Here is a 25,311-nt window from a genome sequence, read left to right on the forward strand (position 1 = left end):
TTGTGATAAAATCATATATTTTAGATACAGCCATGAATAAATGTTTTAAAAACCCAACATCTTTTACTATTTATAACTATATAGCTTTTTTTTACTATAAAATGGCTATAAATAGCTTTACAGCTATATTTTACTATTATCCGTAAAACTGTAAATAATAAAGCACTGATTATACATTTTAGATACAGAGCATTCTGATATTTAGATTTATTCTGTGCTCTGGTGCTATAATTTAATGTATTTGATCAATATATTTGTATTATGTAACTTTGTGTACAAAATTTATTTATTATTCATTATTAGTTGAGCTACAACATAAAATATTATATTACAGTTAATTATTCACAGTACCTGTACTATATTATTTATGCTGTTAATATGAAAATCTATTTTAAAACAATTGTACAGGAAATATTTAATATTTAAAGACATTCTATTAATTATTTTAAAATATATTGTTGTTTTGATAATTTCTTTCTTCACTGTACTTACCGACATACATTATCCTTAGATATACATACATAACATTTATAATAAAATACAAAATATTTAAATTAATAATTCATGATAAATAAAAATATAAAGCATTGTTAAAAATATAATGTATTCATAAGATATTATAACTAATTATAATTAAATTATAATTTTTTGTTAAGAATTACAGATTTGTAGGTATATTCTCTATTATAAAATGATAATATAGTATTGACAACTTAAATTATTGCATTGGTCATATGATTTTGTTTAAATAATATAAGCTTTTTCACATTGTATTTGATTTATTATACAGTTTATAAGCTGTACAACCAATTATACCATTGTAAAGTTATTTCCATATAACAATCTGCTCTATGTATTCAGAAAAAATCCAAAGATTGGTAAAGATATTAAACAATACAAGGAATCAGCAATTTATTGGGAATGGTTGTTTTTAAAAGTGTTATGTCTCAAAATCATGTGCATAGCTTCAAGAACTTTTTGAGTAGGACATGTCATTAGATCCTCTGAATCCAATGATGAGTCCTACTCAATGATGGCCTAACATCATAGAAAAAATATTTAATCACAATATAATACTGACTTCTTTCAACTTTTAGCATCTTTATGGTTTTAAAGTTTATATATTTCTAGCAGATGAGCCCAGCATTGCTCAAGCAAAAAATAACAACAGCAAAGATTAAGACATTTTCACTGAGTGCAAGAATTAGGTCATCCCTCTTCCAAGTCTATTTAGAGAATTTTTAGATGAGTCTAAAAATATGTTTGATTTCCTGCAAAAAAAAACTATCTAAAATAACTAACTAAGTAACTAACTATCTAACTAAAATAGTACAGTAGAAGCCGAGTTTTTCAGGGTAATCCATAACCTTCTCCCTCTCCCCTGCAGAGAGAATTTCCAAAAATCCCTTCTTAGTGTTCACTTTCATGGCATACCCTAACTGTGTACCAAATTTCAACTTGCAGCTCCTAATCATTTGGGTTCTGTGCTTATTATCATCATCATCATCATCATCATCCCATTTTGATTATATTATGAGATTCAATGCTTATGTAAAACCTAATTTATGATGAACAAAATTAAAAATACATTTAAAAAATAGTGACTTATATGTAACTATAAATTATAGAAAATTTTAAAATACTTGAAATATCATTATAAAAATTTATTATCAATTCAACCTTTATATTGATTTTATAATTTAAAATTTTTGATATTAATGTTTTTTTGCAAAGGATTTAAATTTCATCCATTTTAGAGGTTTTTTACAAACTTTTTAGACTTATTCCTTTGATTCTAAAATGGAAGTTACTAAAAATATCTGTATGTGATTCAGGTTACAACAACAAAATAAAAACTGTAGAAGTAAATTTGTGTGAAATATGAAATACATCGAAGAATCAAAGAAATATTTTTTAATTCCATTTTTATAATGAAAATCAGTAGTGCTGAAACTATGGCTCCTGGGCCAAATCTTGTTTATGCAGTCTTGACGTAACACTTATGAATGATAAAAATAGGCCTATTTTTGGTATAATTTATATAGAATGTACAAAATGTTTGTGGCTGCCTATCTATGACTTAAGCACAATTGGGCCCACAAATTGAAAGTTTGGCACCACTGTTGGAAATCATTTTTAAGTTTTATAGCAACAGTTGTAGCTTGAATCTTCCTTCATTTTACATTTTAGTGTGCTGCTTAATTAATTATATTTAGAAAATATTTAAATTGAAACAGTTTTAATATTAAAATAATTTTCTGTTTTATATTTAAAATAAAAGCAAAATACATTATTACTGAATTCTGTAATTTAGAAAAATTTCAGTTTTTATCTCACAATTTTTTTTTTGTTGCAAGAATATTTATATTTAGACTGTACATTCATTATTCTGGTGTAATGTATAGTACTAATAAACACGTATACACCTATAAGCAGCAAAAAAAAACAGATATATTATGATGATAACAAATGTTTTCCTCCATTTTAAATGAACAACATCTGGCCTGCTATTGTTTGCTGTTTCCAACAACGTTTAAACTTAAAATATTATTAAATTCTAATTTTGAATACAACAAAAACATTGCTATAATATTAAACTATCTAATTTTGAAAATGGAATTAGAAGCACTTCAAATATATATATAAAAGAGTCTAAAAAGTTAGTTTTTGTAATATTTATTTTCTTTCTTTCAAAATTATAACTTACGAGTAATTTGGTGATTCATAATTTTTAAATGTAATATTGAATTTTAGTTGTTTTAAGTGATTAATAAAAAGTTAGCAAATTCAATAAGTTTATTGAATTACATAAAAACTTTATGCAACTAATTTAATATTATGAGCATTATATCAAGAATCTATTGTCATTTTAGATTTAACATTGTACCGGTACATGTTTTACTTCAGATTTGAACACTCATAAATTATTACAGCTCTTACAGCTAATGGAAATGTGTGCTTAATCAAAGCTGGATTTTCAAATTTATTTAATAATTGCTGCCAAAACTATTTATTATATAATAATTTCTATTGATTTAGAAATTCCTGGTGCAGTTTAGCCTAATAAGTTTTAAATGTAAAAAAAAAGCATCTAACCAGTTTGATTTAATGTAATTAAACCAGTTAGTCACTGTAAGTATATACTTATTTATTATCACTATTCTTAACTGTAAATTGAATGATTGTATTCTAGAAAAATATGAAATCCTTTTACACTGAAAAAATGTATTTTTAGTTATGTATATTTATTGACAACTTCAATCAGATGTTTAGTACATCTGTTCTTAATAAATGTATAATGCTAAATTTATCATAATGATGGTGTAAAACTAATGTTATTTAGGAAATTTCTTGTTTTATGTTACTTTTCACATTAAAAAATTTCATAAATCTTTTTCTTGTTTTATTTATGCTTGCTTTTCCTTGTATATCTAGAATTTATTAATCATCTTATCATTGGAAAGTTACCAATAATAATTCATCATTTTCCTATAACCTATTTTTAACATTTTTAGTCATTAATTGTTTTGACTTGTTTTCAAAATATTGTGAATATTTTTCCATTAAATAAGTTTTTAAATCAATATCCCAATTCATATCTAATGTTTTTCTCTTCATAGTTCAGGAGTTCATATTTAAGTACAGAATTATAGAATTTCACAATATTTTGAAAGTAAACTGATGTACTTTTAAATTTTATATTTATTAATTTGAAAGAAAAATCTATATAATATAAAGCTAAATTTAGTTTCATTAAATTTTGATTCTATTTGTTTATGAAACATTCTAGGTAATTTTCTTCTGGATCTGTTAGCAAATTTTAGATCACTGATATTTCAGTTAACTGAATTTTTTTGAATATTTTTTTTTATGTAACATTAAAAATAAATTTATAAAAATATTACATGTGCAATATTTGCTGTTCATATAAATTTAAAATATAACAGATGTCTAATAATGTATGTAATTTCGGTTGACATGTGTCCTTTATTTCAGAGGACAATCCTTTATTTTAGGTAAACTGTAAGTTGTCCTTTATTGAAACATGAAAGTATGCAATTTTTTTTAAATTTTCATTTTTCATTGCCTGTGCTTTTTAATGGCAGTACCAGATTTCCTCATAAGCATATCTTTATATATCAGTGCATATCCTTCTCCACAAAAAGCTATGATTTTTTATTAAATATTTTAAATTCTAAATTAAACTAAAATTTTCAAATATTTACAGTCAATATGAAAACTATAATTTTTAAATCAAAATTCATTTAAATATTCTGTTTATATTTTTTATTAACTAAAAAGTGATTCACTTTATCCCATTCCATCCAAGTAGAGTAAAATTGAAAGTTGGAGTAGTAACATTCTAACTGTTTTTTCATTCAATCATAGAAATCTGGCAACATTATATGTAATACTTAGAAAATCCCAGTTTTCCATTTCTGTTGCTTGTTTTTATTATTTTTCATCTATACTATTTTCATTAATGTAATAAAATAATGTTCTTAACTAAAATATATATATATATAATTTTATGCTGGATAATTTGCCAATTTCCTTATAAATCCTTATGAAAAGCAAAGTTTTAATTTGTTTGTTATGATTATTTATAATGCAAATAAAATAGTGCTTTCTATTGTATGCAAGTGTTTATTTAGATTCAAAACAATACAATAACATAACTAAAAATTTTTCATTTTATTAGTTCAGCTCAAATAATGTACAGTAATCTCTGATGAAATTTTTTGTTTCAAATTAGCTGAAATACACAAATTATATCAGACATTTAAATTCTGAAGTTGAAGTTTTGTTTTGCTTATTTATTTATTTTTGAATACAATAAGCTAGGTTCATATGGACTTAAGATGACCACCTCTCACATGTAGCAAATCAAAGAAACCTGTAAGTAATATAGTAAAAAACAACAATATTAAACAAAATTTTAAAAATTGAATAATAATACAACAAAGAAAATGAAAATTCTAAATTACATTAAAACCAGATACTGAGGCTCAACCACAATACAGAAGCTGATAATATATCTTTTTAAAATATATAAAATTGGAAACTAAATATTTGTCTATAGGATTAATATTGAAACAGTACATTTATAAAACACTTTATTGAAAAAGACATGCTAGGGGAGGTAAAGCAAGACATGCTGTAAGTGGGATGAATTGAAACCTTAAAAATTCTGTTGGAATGAAAAAAACCATGAAAATATTTAAAAAGCAAAATGTAGTTGAAATGTTCAACAAAGCTACATAAAGGATAGAGATCTAATCTAGCTATGGAAAGAACCTAATCACTACATCTCAATTATCAGTACACTGCAAATAAAAATTTGCATTTCCTTTGTTCTGTCTAGTAATTATGTATATTAAATATTTCTAATCTTTTTGGACCTATGGCACAGTTAAACAATCATGCAAACATTTCAGCACATTTTATTATTAAATACAGTATTACTGAACTGGCCAATAGGTTGGTCATGGAGCTTTCTCTAATACTTTTTCTATGAAAGTTTACTGGTACAAACTTCTGAAATGTAGTCGATTATACATACAGTTAATATATATTTTTTAAAAATTTTAGATAAAATTACAGCAACACATTTTATCTTGTGGCATACTTCAAATGGCTTCATGACACACCAGTTGGGAATCACTGATTTAGATGCATAAATTTATACTGATAATACAGTACATATTATTTATACTTTCTTGCTATTTGTGATAATATGAACAATATATAATTTTATATTACTGTAAAATATATCACATGAAATATTAAAAAGATGGAATATAAATATAAGTTAAACAATAATATTTGTTATGTTTCTTTTTATGTTAATGATTTTATTTTAACTAATTTCATCATTTGCTCATTGGAATGAAAACTTTTGCATTTAAATTATACTATATGCATTTTTATTATAATAAAAATGAAATATGAAAAAGATTTTCATGACTAAATTTGATTTATTGAATTATTATATTATGATTATCTCTGTAAGGAATTATCTGGTATATATGTTACCTTTCAAACAAACAGCATTAATTGTTTATATATAATTGTCTTAATCAAAATAAAATAATGTGAAGAAAAATTAATTTTTCAAAATGCAAAGTTACTGATATTTTAGTCTTATAATAGTTTTTACTAAAAATATATAATGTATATATTTTTGATAAATTACCAGATCTTTTATACAACTATAAATTATAAAGAATTTTTATATTAAGGAAACTGTGCATAATTGTTGCCATATAAGGCATCATATTAATTATGAAGAATGTTACTCTAAAAGCTTAAATAAAAGCAAAAATTTTTATGTATTGTAAATTAAACTCTGACTTTTTATTTATAATTCCATAATGGAAAATTTAATAAGAATTTAACGTATTTGTTAATTATAAATATTTTTATCAAGTTTTTCATGATTTAGTTTAAGTGAAAGATTATTGGTAAATATTTTTAAAAATTGATCATAATCTTATTGCTAATTTTTACATATTTAGTTTAACTGCATAAAATGCATTTTTGTATTTTTAGATATTGACTATAAAAAGTTTCAGCAAAATTTTCCTTTATTTTGTATTTTTTACAAATATATTTAAAACAACTCATTCATTGAATCTCAATATAAAATGTAAAAACACACCATCCTAAGCAATGATACAGATTTAACAACAAAACTGTCTATTGGCATTACAGAGCAGATTTATCTAAGCAAGTACAGTATTTTTAAAAGTGTATAACCATCCTCTTCAGACAGCATTATCTTACACAGAGCAGAATTCTGCTTTTCAAAAATGGAACACCAGCAGTAAAGAATGTTTCTCAGTGTTCCTTGTGTACAATTGTTAATCTAGTCTTTTGAAATTTTGTAATTTTCAAAGGACTAGGTTACACAATGAAACAAATCCAATTAATTATGCCAAACCAAATAAATACAAAAGTAAATAAAAACTTAGAAACACCATTAATGAAATGAGATGCTTTTTATCGTGAAATATGCAACTTAAGATTTTAGAAGCTTAAATAGTTCCATGCGCAATTCAGATGTCTTATGTAGGGGAGTTATATGGTGACATTGACGTAATGAAAAAAGACTTCTCAATAAATAAGTGTTCTTCGATTCCCACAATGTCTTAGGAACGAGGTCTGTGGCATGATCAAACTTATTCACTGCAGCAGAACCTGGTTAACTTGAATCGGCCGGGTCAAAAAAATTCAGACTTGAAGTTAACCAGCTTGATTTAACATGTTATGCTGGATGATTGGTGAAAGAAAATGAATCCGAATAAATGCGACTTTGAGTTATCTAGGTTTGAGTTAACCAGGTTCCACAGTACTACTTTTTTTTAATAGCTCTGTTTACATTTATTATTTGCCACATTCTCACAAAGCTCCGTGAAAGGAAGGCAAAGCATTCTGGCAGTCACCCCAATATACAAATCCTTCGACCCAGTTAGTGAATTTTGTAAGGGAACAGCATAAACATCTAGTTTTCGTGACACCCACCATTCTGTAACTGGGTTTGCCCTCATTGCGTATTGGTCGGGTTTTCAAAAATATGGTTACAAACAGTTATTCCTTAATTAATGCGGTTAATTAAAAACTTCTGCCACGTATAAAAAGGAATTGTCACAATTAATTTCACTCATTAATCAAATCCCGTTAAGCAAGTGATACCTGTATTGCCACTAGCTTCCCAGCAGGATCCTTTGCTATGATAGAGAAAAAGTTTTGCCCTTGAAAAACCAGGCATTTATACTGTTCCCTTACAAAATTCATTAACTGAATCGAAGCATTTGTATTGGAGTGACTTCCAGAACGCTTCATGTAGCATCGCGAGGAAGTGGCAAATAATAGATGTACAAAAGAGCTGGCTAAAAAAAAGTAACAGTGGGTAAGTTTAATTCACTTTGGCCAGAGACCTTGCTCCTGTTACGAACTTCGAAGTGATTCACAAAATGGTAAAATTTGGCAGAAACATCATGTCTGATGTGTTATTCGCTCAGTTTTTTACTTTTGCTAGCGAATCGCACTCAGTGTAAGCTAAGCTTAAGACGTTGTGGGGATCAAAAAATAATTGTTTATCTGGGTGTCTTTTTATTGCATCAACATTGCCATGTAACTCTCTGTGGATGGCGCTACCTAGGCTTCTAAAATCTTAAATTGTATATTTCATGATAAAAAGCATTTCGCTCATTAATTAATAAGCGAAATGATTTTTTCATTTCTACGTGTTAATTGGGCTGCAATTTGAAAAAAAAAAAAAACATTGTAAACCTATAAATTCCCATTGTCTTTCCTTAATATCGAGAACGGAGATAGAAAGATGAAAGACAAGACCAGACACGAAAGCTTTAGGCTTTCCAACCTATATATATATATATAGCTCTGATTAACTATATACAAACTTCCTATGCAAACCAGAAGTCATGTTATTTCAATTCAAAAATTTTCCCTGAAAGGTGTTACATAGATGAACAGCATAAGTCTGTTGCTAACGGAAAAGTATGATGTACAAGGGCAAGACACTACTAATTTGAGGTGGAGAGCATATATTTTAAAGTAAATAAATTAAAAATTGCAACTTCTGCATTATGACAATGTCATAATAAATAATTGTGCATAATCTGCTTACTTTTTAATACAACAGGTTTTGAGTTTTGACTAATCGACTGGCTGTATGAAGAACTCTTTCCTACTAATAATAAATTATTGAAAATTAAATGGGATAATTATTTTAATTGTTTATATACTGTATATTTTTCTGTAACAGTCTTTAGCAGCAGAAGCTTGCAATTTTCTCATAAACGAACATAGTAAAACAACATGTTAAACAATATTTGGGAATAATCTGTAGTATATTTTTATAAATCTTAGGTCAGCTGTAAAATGCACAGTAGCAGGATTACTTAATTAGTGAAGGGAACAAATTGTTGATGAATCTTTGACAAGATCAATGTGTGTTACTAAAATGGGTTCTTAATCTTTTAAAAGTTCTAGAGCTGGAATACTTCTTGTCGCCCAGCCAAGATATATGAAACGATCTGTAATAAAAACGTTGTTAAATTGTAACCAAAATTATTTTGAAAAAACGACAAATGTTCCTCCCTACACATACATGCATACTTAAATATATAAATGGAAAAATTTACGAAGTAGCAAATTTATTAATCAGTACCATATTTTATTCATTTATTCAGCTGAATGCTGAGGTGGTGAAGGTGTCAAGTTATCTCTGGAGAACCTGGGATCGAATCTTAATGAACAATTGTAGTGGTCTGTCCTGAATATGTTGTGCCATGCTTCTCATCATCCGGCTGTCCCCCACTGCAGGACTGGCCAAATCCATATTGGATATGCAGGATGTCCAACAGACCTGGAGAACCTGGAAATGTCAGAGAATTTATTAGATTAGGGAAAAGTCATGGAAATCTTAGGAAATTTGATATTAAATCTGGAAAAGGAAAAAAAAGTATTGCAACACATAAATATTATTAATGCATTGTATAATGGAAACAACAGAAACGATTTGAATGTGCATTGTATTGTGTCACATGAATTGAATGATGATTTAAGATTGCATTATGCATGCTAATTAAATTTAAGTATAATAATTAGTAATATTTACCCCAGTGTCTTAAGAAAATACAGAATTTGAATTATGTGGCTTTAAATTGCTATATGAAAAAAATGTAGCTTTTTTCAATTGTAAATAGCTTATTTGTAAGTGTTGCCTCATGGGATTCACTAAAAAACAGTTGACAACCATAGCTAGCAGTCAATTTTCTTTGGAAATGAAGAGTTAGAGGTCTGATCACAACAGTTTCAAAACTCTTACCGACTAAATGCTATGTAGAATTCATCTATACTTTAGCAATGCTTGCAATTTATTATTTCAAGGTTTGGAACTAGTCACTATTTTAACTAAAAGTCAGTTTTTTCATTTTGTCATTATTTTTGCAAAATGTCATTTAGAGTCTGTTTTGGAAAGATGTTACTGTACAGTATTTATTCTGTTTTAATGTCTATCTTTTTCAACTTTTCAAGAAGCTGAGAAATGAAGTGTGTATTAGATTCAAAGTATAAGTAACAAGCTTGGAAGGAAAGCTAAACCTGTTAACTGTAATTTGAACAGATTTAACTATATAAGAACCAAATGTCTTCCAACACTAGAGGAGTTATACTTCAACACTACAAACAACCTTTCCAGCTCCAGTGATATTTGTTTACACCTCAGCAAACGTTTTCAACCTCATCGAGCGTTTAGCGCGTGCGTAAACGTTCCATGAGTATTCTTAATCGGTTTATAAATTTTGAATCGTATACGTTCCGTTCCACACGCGTTCGAATTCCTAAGAAAAGTAGCCTGATGAAGACCTCGATGAGGTTGAAAACGTTTGCTGAGGTGTAAACAAATATCACTGGAGCTGGAAAGGTTGTTTGTAGTGTTGAAGATTTAGCTATGGTTAATTGATTTTATTTTATTTGAGTGTCACCCATCTATTGAAATTTTGTTGATTTTAATAGTGAAATCTATTTAAATTAACCAGTTTCACATGCTTTTAAATTTTTAATTTATATTTACAGGACAATAAATATAGATTTTAGTTTTTATGAAATACTAGATTTTATAATAACCAATAATTATTTTTATATGAAAACAATAGTTTGATCAATAATATGTTCATATGATTTATATGAAATATCTGGCTAAATAAACTTCATTTAATGCAGAGATGTGAGATGTTTTTTGGTGAATGCATTCATATGCTTCCATTTCTTTTAAAAGCAACATGAAATTATTGGTTAGTAATTTCTTGACAACTGTCACCTTTTAACTATTTCCTGAATAAAAGTCTGTTCTGACCATGTGATTGTAGATTTCAGATAGTAAATTAAAACATTCTGTGAGTTCCATTACTGATGTGCATCTCTGTACATGACATACAGTAGGCCTTGGATATGCCACTGAAGATTGGAAAATTAGAAAAGTTAGAATGAAGGGAGTAACTGACTGTGTCTTATTAGAAATTTGAAAAGACTGTGCAAACTGCTTATGAGTTGTTACCATCAAATTATTGGAAAAGTTGTCACTGAAATACAAATTGACCAAGGGGCTGTCATGACTAAATCAGCATATGCAATGAATAGAAAGCACAAAAACTGCTAGTTATTGCATTGGAAACTCTTATGGCTGGATAAATAATTATATCGCTGATAAAATTGCTATGCAATACAAAGACATTTTGTTATTTCAGGAATTAGTGATGATGACCAAAGGCTACTTCAGACACTATGACAGGTTTGATTCTTTGTGACTTAATCTGTCATGTCAATACCATGAAGTAAAAGAATTTGAAACATTTCTGAAGATGATTTTCATATTGTCCCTTGGTAACGCTCATATGGAATGTGGATTTTTCCACCAACAAAGTATACTTAATGGAAAACCGAAAGAAAGAGACATTTGTGGCTTACAGGAAATTACATGATGTAGTGATATCAGCTAAGTGGATTGGGGAAATTGGATATATCAAAATAGTGTATCTAAGCAACTTGAATTGCAACCCAGAGATAGAAGGAAACTATGGTAGCTCATAAACAGGAAGAAATATGGCAAGAGAAAGAATGGAGTGAGAAATTGATGACTGCATGAGATGGTTAAAAGAGCTAAAGAAAAAGATGATAATGATTCTTGCAGAAGCTAATAAGGAGATTGGGGACATAAGTGATAAGTGTGCATTCAGAAGAACTGCAAAAAACGTTTTTATTTTATTCTATAATTAATAAAGAGTGTGATTATTTTGTGATAGTTACTCATTGTGAATTGCGTAATACATTATAAGGTTGACAGCGTCAATTTGATAAAATTGTCATGTTGAACCTATATGTGATATATTCTGCACATTTTAAATCAACAATATATAAATTGATTAATGAAAATGAACAAATTGAACAAATCATATTTTATAATAAAGGGAATTGAATAGCCTTATAACCAAGTTTCTTTGGTAAAATCAAATAAATTGTGAACTGGTTTTAATTTATGCAATGACTTGTTTTCAGTTAGTATGAAAAATTCAGGTTTTCATCCTTGAAGTGTCGGACACTCTGATATGATTAAAATGCTTCCTAATGCATCAAAAAATATTTAGATTATACTTTTGTTTTTTTTAAATTTCACTGTTGAACAGACCATTGCAGTTGCTCATCCGGATCCGGATTCCATATATATATATCACGTATATACAGTTGAATCTGTTTATTTGGAATCTTAAGAGAATGAGAAAAAAATTTGAGATAGACAGGTTTCGAGATGTAGAGCTTCCTACACAATAAACAGTAATAGGTTTGATTGGAGGTATGGTGTTTTATTGATACAACAGCGAGTACAGTGCATACCTGTATTTGGTATAAATAAAATATTTTTGAATTACCTTAACAGAAATAGTTTGTCATTAGTTTCTGATGCCTTACTTTCTTCAACCAATAAGACAAGCCGAATTCTTAGCCAATCTGAGAAAAACAGCGTTAATTATAACCACGTATTTTATTGCAATGATGTTTCTCAATTTATGCTAACAAAATGTAGTCGCGAGTTTTGAATTTGTAATTGATACTTCAGTCTATAATTTGAGATATAGAGGTTTTGGGATAAAATTATTTAAGATATGGAAAATTATTGAATTTATGCTGAAAATGCAGGGGGAAATAAATTTCGAGATAAACAGGTTTGAAAAGACAGGTTCAGCTGTGTATTTGATGTGGCATCGATAATTATTTATTTTTGTTTTATTTCGAGTTAAGAAATGGTCAATTGTCAATGTGCAATTATCGGTTTACCAAGAATTGAGCGTATTGTTTAAGGCGGAATTCGGTATCTTGCACGCTATATACTGTGCACTTTTTTGTTTTTTACCACGTGATTATTGATATTTCCCTGAATATTCGTAGTTATTTCTTTTTATACTTTATTTTTTTCAGTAATATTTGTAATTGTATGAGTGTTTTAATATATTGTTTTTACATATCTCATGAATTCTCTAGAGCAAATACAATCCGGTGTGTTTAGTAGTGTAAGTAACTAATATTGCTGAGAAGATAGTTAGAATTCTCTAGATATATATTTAAATTGATCATGTGATGATTATCATCAATATGTAGGTAATGTAATATACTAAAATTTTTTATATTTTGTTTTACTGGCTTATAAAAAAAAGTTTGTTGGATAACGTACTGTACTGTACGTAATAAACAGGATGGTCGAGAGAGGAGGGGGGAAGCTGGGGATTTTTCCGTGGTCTGCAGAAAACTTATGGGTCTGTAATAGTTTCTACCCTTAGAAAATTAATGTTATATTTATAATAGAAAATAAAACCTTTAAGATTATCTTTTATTAACAAAGAACATATTTCATTTTATTCGAAAAATAGCAGAAGGGACCCGCTCTACTCCCCATACAAACTCGATATCCCTGACAATATATGCTGCGGAATGAGTAGGCTACTTTTTAGTCATTAGTACATATAAATTATCAATGGACATTCTGAGATACAATAAAATTTGTCTGTAAAAGGAAACCTGTCTAAGCGGAAACAAAAGAGGTTTTGGGGTACGAAGAACGTAACGTAACCTGCATAAAGAGGAACATAACGATTTTGTTTGTAGACAAATAAGTAAAATCACATCCAGTTAAAACTCGTCACAAAGCATGCAAAACTACTTCCAGAACTAGTTTGAATCTTACAGAAACGAGTCACGTGACAAGGATAGAACACGGGTCACGAGGTCTTTGTTAAATATTAGTCTTTGATGGAATTTATCAGGGGCACAACCGAGAATTTTCAAGAATTGAGTTCTCAAGAACAGCAACGAATGTAATTGTTGAGAACAAGGTAACATAGTGCTGCTAATTTGCCTTGTACGGAGTGATTAGTTACTAACTAGTACCGAATATTCAAAAACAAATTGATTAAGATGTTGATAATTACAGGGATTGACGTTATTCATTAATTTGAGCATTAAAATTTCTGGAGAAGTCAGATCACAGAATAACTTGGTCTCTGTATTACTGTGACGTGATTAAAATTTCTGCGACAGAGCAAGACTATTTTGTGGTACTCAAATTGACTAGTTCATTGTTTTTTGAGTTCGTATTCGGATACCTAATCACGTATGTAAAAGTGATGTTTATTATGAAAAATGAATCGAACTGTATGGCATTTATTTGATATACAGTAGTTTACAGATTAAAAAAGGCGGGAATAGTACCGTGCTATTCCAGTTTAAACAGGTTTCACTATATAATAAAAATAATTCACGCATTTTTAGGTTATCTGACAGTCGCGAAATATTCCTAGTCTCGTTTTTTTAGATTTACCTGTAGATTCCTGTAAACTCCTGGCTTGGTGAACGCTATGCTATCCCTTTTAGTTTGGAAGGATTAAGGCATATTAATTCTTTTACCTCTATCTCTTTATTAAATTCCTTATTGTATCATTGTCTACTTTGGATTCTGTATATTAATAGGATTTATTAAACTGGTGTTGTTTCCGTTTTAGCAAATTGAGATCTTATTCAGAAAAACAAAAATAAATAAATAAAATAAAAATAAAGATATTTTGTTTTTCTGAATAAGATTTCTATTTGCTAAAAGGCTGTGGCGTGCCGTGATATTTGATGATAGGGAAGCTGTGTTTCTGTAAGAAGCCGACTTCCAGTCCAATTCATTTTGGAGGCGGGCAATAATTTCAATTACATGTCAGCCGGCGGGCCATCTAGTGAATCATACTTGCTTACACTCATGATTCTTCTATAAATGGATAGGTATTTGAATCAAACAAAACTAAGTTGCACATGTTTTAATAATACCTAATAAAAAGTACATCAATGAGACCTAAGAAGGGGCTTATTAACTAATAATTTTTCAATATTTGGTGACAACAATTTAATTTTAATACAAAAAAGTCGACTCAAAACTAATAGAATATGTGTAATAAACGCCTAGGTTAGGTATTAACAGCGGTGTGGCGGTGACTCAAGTCATAGTTCATTCCGCGTTCGACCAATCGACCAATTACTTGGCGGTTGGCATTATTGGTAGCACAACATCGCTCATGGTGACAGCCGACCGCTACTGTGGGCGGGCAAATTCAAATGCGTCTTTGTGGCCTGCGGGCCTGGGTTTGGGCAGCTTAGACTCTAGGGCTTAGAGTCTAGGCTATCTAGGGTCCATTCGTATTCGTTTGTTCGATAAGTCAGTAAAAACCGTATACTTCTCTAAATGTATTTTTAATAGATTATCTGACATACTTAATAAATAATAGAGGTAATTATATTGAACATGTTTATTAGATTCAATAGATTCCCTACGCTCTCTAAATGCCAATTCTTGCTTTGATAAAAAAAGACATATAACATTATAACATTTATTAATTTAGATATATTATATCTCTTAGCCGTAACTATCTCGTTATAATTTTCAATATTTATTTTATATTACAGTATTTACTAATGTTAAAAATGTTAAGTTCTATTCTGCTTTGATTTCCAAATTGCTTCAATTTTACGAAAGAATCGACGTGACATTTACGATTTTCGTGTTTTTTGCGAGATTTACTCAAATTATTTAAATCATCAAAGCCATTCTTATTCCACACACTAATTTCATTTGAAAATAGTAGGCAAGGCCAACAAAACAATTTTTGCATTTCTATGCATCCACAAAGCCATTTTATGTCTTCATAAATTTTATCATGAAAATGCCCAACAAATTTTTTTGTTGAAGTATTTATATTTAATTTAGGCATTAGCCTTTCTCTTTTAATAATGTTTTCTTTTTCATTATATGGTCTTGAGCCAAAACTTTTTTAAAATAAATTTTCAATAACGTAATTACATTCTGAATCGCTAGTCACGATATAAGGGCTAAAATTAAAATTAAAAATAAAATTATAAAAACTTACTTGTGTGATGGATATACATACCTGGTACAAAATATTCTTTAATTGTATGAATATACTTTTAAAGAAAATTATAATTAAATATAGCTTTGTAAAGAAACGTACATAAAAATAACATAAAATCTTCTTTACTTTTTAAATCTTAAAAGAATCCACTTGGTCAAATAACTCCCTACGAGTGGAATTAGAGACAGTTCTGCTAGGTGCATGCACACGGGCTGCCAAATCCCAAGGGTGCCGATGCAGGTCAATGTCAAATGCCTCTTTTGTCGCATCACTACTATACCTCAAAGGACGCGACAGGGTTGTTGTATAGTACATTTTAAATGTTTTTCATCATAGCTGTAAAAATCTAAATATGTTAAACTTAATGGATTGTCCCTCATTTGTTTTCTAATTCGTTTTAGGACCAGAGTCCACGAAATTTGCAAAATTTACAACTTTTCGGTCACACTCATTAAACTGGAAAAATTTCTGCCTTTATTACATCTAATATTACGAAGAAATCGATTCCCACTGTACTCGGCTAGAAATTGGTTTAGTTAAGCTTTTAAGTAAAATTTCGGCTTTTTCAGCAGGGTTTTATTTATGTCCCTAATTCCCTAATCTCTTAATTATTTAGTAGAAATAAGTTGAAACCGGTTATTTTGTACTTGAATATTTGTAGTGTTGAGAAAGAAGTGGAAAGAAATTTTTATGACAACGAATACATAAATCGTGAATTTAAGGAATATAAATTCTAGAGCTTTTTTTTGTACCTAGTGCGTCTCATTCATTAAATTTACTTGTAAATGATGCTGCCAAAGTACCAGTTAATTTTTAACATTGTACACGTTTTTTTCTACATCCCCTAGAGATGGGATATACGAAATCGTAGTATCACTGGTTTAACATTGAAATCCGTAAGTAATATAAGATGGGAGAGCAGAATAAAAATATCAAATATTTTAATGGATTTTTAAAACTCAACTGTCAACTATACAGAACTATCATAAAAACATACCAGTAAATTTCTATCGGTCGAGTTAAGTTATAAATCTACTCGCGATTTACATAATGGGGCGAGGGTGCCAAATATCTAGCAGGCAGGCTGTTAACAGCCCAGAACCGGTTCTGGATAGAATTATTGGAAGCGTTGTGTGTGTAGTTTCTACCGTGAGGTTGGTGCTCTGTAAAGCGCATGCGCGAATGCCTATAATCTTTTTGTTTAGACCATTCAAATATTTTCGACGTGGAAGCTCTCCCGTATTCGACAATATGGCCCTTCCATTGTGAATATAAATATACGAATTTATATTCGAATATACAATAGCAAACTTATTGTTTTTTTCACATGTAGTATAGAAATTTGTAATAAGATACGTTCAAATATAAATACATATTATGCGATTATTTTCATATTTTAGAAAATACAAGGGAACGGCGCTTCCACCAGTTTCAATGACAGCACTCCACTGCTTTAAAAGGAAACAACACCAGTATAATAAATCCTATTAATATAGAGTCCAAAGTAGACAATGATGTAATGAAGGATTAAAACATAGTTCATAAACCTTTCCTATGTCTCCCATTTCTTGTAAAACAAAATTAGACCTACTCATTGTATTACATGAATCAGTTTTTCATATCTCACTTCAAGATGCTTTTTTCCGTTTGAGGTTAGGTTCGCTCAGGTCTATGTATTTTACAACTTGTGAATGTTTGAGATAAGTATTGTCTATTTTACTGTGAATATAAACCAACCCAGTACAAATAATTTCTTTTAATTGCAACACAAAACGCAGTTATGGCATTGAATTATAATTGGGCTGCAATTTGAAAAAATTTTAGACCTATAAATTCTTACTGTCGTTCAACTGTCTTTTCTTAATCTCGCAAACGAACTTAGATGAAATACGAGACCAGATATGGAAATCTTAGGGGAAGGAGACCCCGATTAACTATATATGAATTTTCGATGGAAACCGGAAGATACATTATTTCAGTTCAAAACTTCTTCTGAAAGTAGTTAATACATAACCGGCACGACTCTGTTGTTAAAGAAAAAGTACAGGGGCAAGCCGCCACTAATTTGATTTGGAGAGTATATATTTTAAATTAAAAATATGATTAAAAATTGCAGCCCGGCATTGTGACGATGTTATCGAATCCATTTTGAAATTATTTATTATCTCCTTAGTAACGCAATAACAAACACTTTCGGTTCTATTAGTATTTGTCGTATAATAGTTTTAATTAACATATTTTTTTCATTATGCATATTATTTATTATTAATAAAATCGAGGAAATATGAGGAACTTATTTAACATTTAATTATCTGATTAAATATTGTAATGTCGATTCAAACAGTGAGTTGGCTGATATTCTCTCTTTTGATTTATTTCCATTTCAGGTTAATCAGATCGTGAAAAAATGTACTCTATATGCAAATATTCAAGTACTGTACATTAAAAATTCAGTTATAATTTACATATAGTGTAAAGCAGGGCTGTGGAGTCGGAGTTGGAGTCGTGGAGTTTTGGTGTTTTGGCCGGAGTTGGAGTCGTCAAAAAATCCGCCGACTCCCTTTTACTTACCAACTTGTTATGTATATGAAACGGAGTCGGAGTCGGATGGTAAGGAAAAGTCGGAGTCGAAGTTGAAGTCGGTAGATTTTTATGCGACTCCACAGCCTTGGTGTAAAGTAATTATGACTTAATATGATTAAAGAATTTTCAAAATGACATTAAATTATGAAATTAGGGGAGAAATAATAGTGACATTGAATTGGAAACCAATGTGCACTCAGAAAATACCAGCAGTCCACACAAACTTATGTTTTAGCAAACGGGTAATTTGACTATTTTAAACATAGTTCGATTAAACTAATTTTGTTCTTATTTCGGAGCGCTGAATTAATTAAACGGTTTCAAATAAGTTTAAATTTTTGTAGTTTTCTCAAAATCTATTTAACTACGTAATGAACTTAATTACCGTATAACTTAAGTATTCGGTAGGTCTTTAAGTATTATTAGTTTTAATTTAAGTTTAAAAATTAGATTGAAGAAATCTGTTCAAAAAATCATGTTGAAGAAATCATGCAATCTGTTTAAAAAAGGAATCACCATTTGTTTCACTTTCAATGTTTCGGAATACAAACTTTTGGCGACCAATCTGTAAGTTACTTGGCCGTCGAAATTAAAACTTTCCTTAAAAACAAAGGAATATACAATTAAAAACACAAGTTTAAACAAGATGATAAAAACACAAACTTTTTATCTACTAGAAACAAGGTAAACGTAGATTTTCAGCTGCCGCCTGGTAACCAATCTTTGCAAATACAGTAATTTCAATTAATTTAATTAAATTTTATTATATCCTAAATAGAAAGACCAAAGAATGAATTGTAACACTCATCACAATACTCTGTTCCAGTTAAACAAATATATTTATTGTTTACATCAACGATTTATTATCCAGAATATATGGTTGACATCGTTACAGTTCTGGCTGTCTCAATTGTAATTACCATGATTCTCTGACGGATTAGATGGCTTCACTGCTCATCTACATATATCACTTAATTTGAAGTAGATTTACATATTCTATTTTTATTTTGAAATTAAATGCTGTAGCAAATTACTTGCAAATAATTTTTTTTCCTATATTACTCTCCAATTCCTTAAAAATTATTATAACTAGTATATATAAAAACAGAATATAGNTTTTAATTTTAGTGTTTGTGTTTAGATTTTGTTTTCATATTTTTATTATTCACATTAATGCAAATAATAAAAAGTAAGCGTAAAAAATCTACAGTCAATTTTCATAATAAAAATGCAGTAAATCCTATTTAAAGTGGGCCCTTTACAAAACAAAAATTTGCCTTAACGGTAAATCAGTCACAGAAATGAACAGTTATGTAAATTACTATTTTAAATCGGACACCTGTCTAATGCGGAAAAAAAACTTGGTATCAATTGATAATGTAACCTTACTCGAGTAAAGCGGGTTTTTTGAGTAATTGTTTGTTAAACTTGTTACGCTTCTCACATATATCAAGAATAGAAATATTGACTGTTTTTTTCTCTATGTTTTTACTGTTTTACATTTCTGTTTCTGTAATGTCTACTTGGACCTTGTTTATTAATAGGACTTATTATACTGGTGAAATTTCTGATTAGCAAGGAGAGGAGATCTTAGTCAAAAGTCCTTCAGTTCCAAAACACACAAAAAGAGTGTATGGGTAAAAATAAAAATATTTGACTGGAATTTAGATTAAAATCTCTATGAACGATGTTCTACGATCAATAATTTACAAAAATCATTTCATTTACGCCATATTTATGNTGTAATGTCTACTTGGACCTTGTTTATTAATAGGACTTATTATACTGGTGAAATTTCTGATTAGCAAGGAGAGGAGATCTTAGTCGAAATTCAAAACAAAATATTTTTATACCTGTACACTCTCTTTGTTTTTTGTGTGTTTCGGACCTGAAGGCCCTTCTTCAGCATGTTTACAATATTCTATAACAATTATATAAAAAACTTTTTAAAAAACAATGACATTACATCGGACAATAATAATTAAGATAAGAAAATTACCCAACGTTTTCTTTATTATTTAATATTAATACAGCATCAATACCGACATAAAGTATCCAAAAGATACAGCGTAACATACATATCATAACGTTCTTTAAATAATACCTGTATGAAATGATAAAACTATTAAATAATTTAACTTTTTTACGAAATGTTAAAAAATACTTCTTTACTCACTGATCTTGATTTTTTTTGTTTCTTTGTATGTTTTAAATGGCTTTTAAAAGCTTTTAATGTCAACCTTTTTGAAAAAATTTTTAAAATTCAGTTTACTTATTTATTTAAATTTGTTTTAAATCCTACTTTTAACCATATACAGGTTTTTATAATATATCCATTTTAATTACCTAATTTTAATATTAATCTGTGTTAAATAATCGAATAATATCTATAAAAAAGGATTGAAGAGGGGTTATCAGAACCGGAAATGCATTTTCAAATACAGCAATAAAGCCTATATCAATTAAAGTTCTCTGTGTAATTTAAATTACCAAAAAAAGACAAAATTGAAATTAGCTCTATTTTATCTTGAGTTAAGAACTTGCCATTAAATGTGTAATTGTCGATTTAGCAAGAATTTTCTGAATTATTTCCTAAGGGGAAATTCGGTATCCAGCATGCTATAGAGTATAGCATATACTGGGCACTATTGTATTTTATTTTTGTTTGTTTGTTTGTTTTTGCCTGAAATTAATGTATGACGATGCGTTTTAAAAATTATGTAATTGCATGCATATTTAAACATAAAGTAATACAGTCGATTTCCCTATAACACGGGTTCCTATAGTTCGGATTCCTATATCACGGCGAAAAAATTGCGACAGTATTCGTACAAACATGCTAAAAAAACTCGTATAATTCGGTAAAACGTCATTGCCGACTCGTGTTGCGATAGGATTGGTCGAATCTAGACCAATAGCGGATATTGCACAAACTGTTGAGTTTAAACGAGCAGCGGACCTACTAAAAACCATTTATTATTTAACATTTATAAAAATTATATTTATATTAATGATGTCTCCAAAGTTCAGCGAATTTTTCGAAAAAAAATAATTTATCAGGAAGCACGCGAGCGCCATTCGATGCACTGCTCCACGACGAAAACAAGCTTAAGCAATGGCATAGTCGAAAGGTGCACACTCTGTAAGTAATCCTACAATTTTTTGTTTATAGCATAATTTATATGGATTATTCCCAAAATATTATACGTATTTTGGAAATGTTAAGTCGAATTAGTCTAGAATCGATTAATTTTATGGAAGAAACCTTTCAAACAACCGTAGTCCGTAAACTGCATACGTGCCGGGCTGTGATTGGCTGGACTCGTAGAAAATGGATTCATAAAAACCAGAACGTATCTACCGTGTTATAGGGGATCGACTGTATTATATGACATAGTATAGGCCTGTAATATTGAAGGAGGCAGTGGGAAATTTTTCTTAAAAGCGGTTAGGATACATGAAAAAGATTGGGAAATCCTGATATAGACTTATAGTATATGTAAATTGTGTCTGAATAGTGTGCTATCTGAATAATTAAAAATCCAATAAAATCATGAACAAAAATGTATTAATAATTTAATAAATTATTGTGTTTAGAGAAAGCATATTCTTTTTAAAACATGAATGCCTTTAATTCTAGTTAGTACTTATACTGTATTATGCTTATTGATTCAGTGTTATTTTTGTATAGACCATTAACCATGACGGCAGTTTTTTCATGAACGTTGAACAAAAATGCATGCAAACTAACCTTCATTCAACGGCCATTTTTAAAGTCCCCGTCAGTAGTCGTTGTTTAGATGTTTGATCAGATCAACAGAAAATTTTACTTAAAATAATTATATTTGATGACTTTTGTTATATATTTACATAAGCGAGAAGCTTCTAAAACTAAATCAATTTCTAGATGGATCGATTCGAAAATAAACGTGTAGTTAAGGTGCCGAAAACATCTTTAAGTTATAATCTCTTGTTTAAAATGGAAACTGAAATGAAAAAAGCAATCAACTGATATAATAAACATTGAAAGAAAGAACAAGATTAAAATTTCAGTCTTGAAGACTACAGTAAACAGACTCGATTAACCAGGATAAATGAGAATAACGTCAGTCTGAGTTACGTATTAAATCCCACTGATGGATTTAAGGTTTTGAGAAGGCAGATTTGAGACGCAGGCGCCTCATTAAAAAAAATTATGAATCGATAATGCTGTCGGATGAAATGATGCACAAAATTTGATGCAGAGAGTTATGGCATCTTTTCCTGACAGACTACAATAATATGTTCAACGGCCATTTACAAAATATTATTTTTAAGAAATAAGAACGATATTCATTCATTCGCCATTAAAGAATGAATTCGTACAAAACAATAAATAGTTATTCTTCCCTTGAAGTGTTATTTTATTTTAAAATTCGTCAGGTGATCCTTGAGTGCGCTGTATATATCCTATAGGGTACTCCAAGAACATCTGAACCACAGATGGCGAACCTATAGCGCGTGCCCAAAGTGGCACGTCGAAAGAAATCATCTGGGACGTAACTCATCATATGATTTCGATTTATCACCTTTCTTTTTCAATCATCCTTTCAGTTTATTATCTGATCATTCCTTTCCCAATCAGCTTTACGTTTATTCTAATTAAAGAATATTCACTTCATTCTTTGACTATCGGTATTCGAAGTCTAAACTTCGGCAGGCATAAACATTTTTAGAGATAAGCATGCTTGCTATATGGCACGTGGATTCAAAATGGTTAGCCATCATTGATATAAACTATTAAATCTATTAAATTTCTTTTAAATGTTTTAAAGTGGTATTTGTTTTCATTACATTCAGGCCCGTCTTTCGGTATGGGCCTACAGGGCCTCCTAACATTCGAGATCTCGAAAATATACAAAATTGAATAGAGCAACAAGTATTAAAATTATTATAAACAGTAAAGAATCAAAAGATATGTTTAATAAATTTTATTAAACATAAATATAACAATATATTTAGCAAAGAAAGCTAATTGAAAAATTTATGAATTCCTTAAGGGAGCCGGACTCCAAGCTTTTCTTGGTCCATGGTCTGGTTACAGTTAAATAATTATAAGGTTCTCTAGAAATCAGTATATAGACAAATTACGTAACGTTATTTTTATACTTTGCAACTATTACTACTACTACACAACGCTTCATAACGCATCGCATATACCACCCTAAAATTACGTAACGCATATCCTGGATCGACCCCTTAATTGGACTAAAGAATACACAGTACTGGGTACTGAATGCTATGTTATTTTATTAAATACGTACAAAGTAATCACGTAAGCAGTAGGGTTCGCTATGCAACACTTCATCAAAAAAATGACAAAAAATGAATCATTCTGTTACCAAGATTCGAGATCCTACTGTTACGTAACGTATTTGTAAGCATAGTGACGATTATCCACTCATATCTGCGTTACACAATTTACGGACAGCCTTTATGTTCATAAAACAAAATTTTTATAAAAATTTAAAAATAACAAAGATGTTTATACAAATTTTAAATTTTTATTTAACAAATTTTATAAACATGAACTTTTTAATTACATAATTTTTATAAACGTATATAAATTTTATAAACAAAATTATAAAATAAAATGTTTATAATTTAAAATTAGTTGCGTTGATTGGTTATGCACGAGACGGATACTTAGGATAAAAAATGTTTTATGTAACAATTTTAATTAAAAAATTTAAAAAGCAAAATAGAACCGCATCGTAACGAAACCGGATCGCCGCCATTACTACGTCAGGAAGAGGAATCGTTTTCGTCTCAAACAACTATAAATACGAAATTATGAAAGTATTTAAAATATATGCAGATTACGATAAATAAAAACGTGCTGTAAGTACTCGGAAATCATCGATTAAATCCAGGAAGTGAGACAAATAATGCCGATACTGTACTTCCGGTTTGCTGGAGTGCATAGTTAAACTTTTATAATTGGAGGATATAGATCACGTGCTGTAGATGAAATTTTGATTCTGATTAGCTGTGACATTCCTTTATACATAGGCTATATAGATTTTAAAGTAACAAAATTGATTGCTTTGATGTCAAGACCACAAGCCACCCCTGCACACGCTGTTAAATTCTACACACAGTAAACGGAACAGATAAAAAAAATTGCGTTTGAAGAGTCAATGGGATACAACAGTCATATAGAAGAAAAAAATTCAGAATGCTTCAAAAGAATGAATTTAATTACAGTAATACCTCGACTTACACTACCCCGACTTACGCAAACCCGGAGTTACGCGATTTTCAAATCTCGTCGATTCGTCTTTTGTTTGACTGCCACGCAACTTTTGATTACTCACTTCCCCCACACTATTGTTGTCCCACACTATTGTGAAAAATAAAGAAATATATTTCTTTATTTTTAATATTAAATTTATATTAAGAATTTATGTATAGGTAGATGATTTAAATGACAAGCTCAAGCTTTTAAGAATAAAAATTCGGATATGGTATTATATTTAAATAAAATGAAATAAAAAAACATATTGAAGGAAACATGGTTATAGAGGAAGTTAAATGACAGGATATTAATATCAATAAATAAAACCATTAATAACGTTTCAGTTTAGCCTAATTTTATTCTAATTTATAATTTGAATTAAACGTAGAAGGGATAAAATATGCAATGGTGTGATATTTAGATACTTCCTATAGATACTAATCTATTTTATTGTCTATTAGCAGA

General features: G+C 29.1%; 1 protein-coding gene across 4 annotated transcripts in view; it reads left to right on the plus strand.

The window, feature by feature from the left end:
• Positions 1-25,311, plus strand: part of LOC111635677 (histone-lysine N-methyltransferase eggless-like) — a 143,126-nt gene that overhangs the window by 21,173 nt on the left and 96,642 nt on the right. The window lies entirely within an intron of this gene.

The sequence above is a fragment of the Centruroides sculpturatus genome, unplaced genomic scaffold (assembly GCF_000671375.1).
Source record: "Centruroides sculpturatus isolate CEXI.00-Female unplaced genomic scaffold, Cexi_2.0 scaffold875, whole genome shotgun sequence".
NCBI classification, from domain to species: domain Eukaryota; kingdom Metazoa; phylum Arthropoda; class Arachnida; order Scorpiones; family Buthidae; genus Centruroides; species Centruroides sculpturatus.